The 1,498-nt window shown below is 42.5% G+C and overlaps 1 non-coding gene across 1 annotated transcript; it reads right to left on the reverse strand.

Moving 5' to 3' along the window:
* Positions 1 to 430: 430 nt before the first annotated feature.
* LOC130953181 (small nucleolar RNA R71) lies at positions 431 to 538 on the reverse strand. Its single transcript, XR_009075354.1, has one exon. It is a non-coding gene; the product is annotated as a small nucleolar RNA R71 (small nucleolar RNA).
* Between the last annotated feature and the right edge of the window lie 960 nt (positions 539 to 1,498).

Raw genomic sequence — 1,498 nt, forward strand, 5'->3', positions numbered from 1 at the left:
CGAATTCTTCAAGGAAGAAGAGCAAATGGCAGCCGAAAACAACAACAATGCCAACAATGCAAGGAAGGTGCTGGGTGACTTTACTGCACCTACTCCTGATTTCTATGGGAGAAGCATCTCTATCCCTGCCATTGGAGCAAACAACTTTGAGTTTAAGCCTCAATTAGTTTCTCTAATGCAACAGAATTGCAAGTTTCATGGACTTCCAATGGAAGATCCTCATCAGTTTTTAGCTGAGTTCTTGCAAATCTGTGACACAGTCAAGACTAATGGGGTTAACCCTGAGGTCTATAGACTGATGCTATTCCCTTTTGCTGTAAGAGACAGAGCTAGAATATGGTTGGACTCTCAACCTAAAGAAAGCCTGGACTCTTGGGAAAAGCTAGTCAATGCCTTCTTGGCAAAGTTCTTTCCACCACAAAGATGGAGTAAGCTTAGAGTGGAAGTCCAAACCTTCAGACAGAAGGATGGAGAATCCCTCTATGAAGCTTGGGAAAGATACAAACAATTAATCAGAAGATGTCCCTCAGACATGCTTTCTGAATGGAGCATCATAGGTATTTTCTATGATGGTCTCTCTGAACTATCTAAGATGTCCTTGGATAGCTCTGCTGGAGGATCTCTTCATCTGAAGAAGACGCCTGCAGAAGCTCAAGAATGATTGAAATGGTTGCAAATAACCAATTCATGTACACTTCTGAAAGGAATCCTGTGAACAATGGGACTAGTCAGAAGAAAGGAGTTCTTGAGATTGACACTCTGAATGCCATATTGGCTCAGAACAAGATATTGACTCAACAAGTCAATTTAATTTCTCAAAGTCTGTCTGGAATGCAAAATGCACCAAACAGTACTAAGGATGCTTCATCTGAGGAAGAAGCTTATGATCCTGAGAACCCTTCCATGGAAGAGGTGAATTACCTAGGAGAACCCTATGGAAACACCTATAATTCTTCATGGAGAAATCACCCAAATCTCTCATGGAAGAATCAAGAGAGACCTCAACAAGGTTTCAATAATAATGGTGGAAGAAACAGGTTTAGCAATAGCAAGCCTTTTCCATCATCTTCTCAGCAACAGACAGAGTTCTAAGCAGAGTACTTCTGACTTAGCAACAATGGTCTCTGATCTAATAAAGACCACTCAAAGTTTCATGAATGAAACAAGGTCCTCCATCAGAAATTTGGAAGGACAAGTGGGTCAGCTGAGCAAGAAATTACTGAACTTCCCCCAAGCACTCTCCCAAGTAACACTGAAGAAAATCCAAAAGAAGAGTGCAAAGCCATAGATATGGCCGAATTCTGGGAGGAAGAAGAGCAGTGAACGCCACTGAGGAAGGCCTCACTGGACGTCCACTGGCCTCCAATGAGCTCCCCATTGAGGAACCATGGGAATCTGAGGCTCAAAATGAGACCATAGAGATTCCATTGGACTTACTTCTGCCTTTCATGAGCTCTGATGAGTATTCTTCCTCTGAAGAGGAGGAGTATGTCACTGA

Source organism: Arachis stenosperma, chromosome 9 (assembly GCF_014773155.1).
Source record: "Arachis stenosperma cultivar V10309 chromosome 9, arast.V10309.gnm1.PFL2, whole genome shotgun sequence".
NCBI lineage: Eukaryota > Viridiplantae > Streptophyta > Magnoliopsida > Fabales > Fabaceae > Arachis > Arachis stenosperma.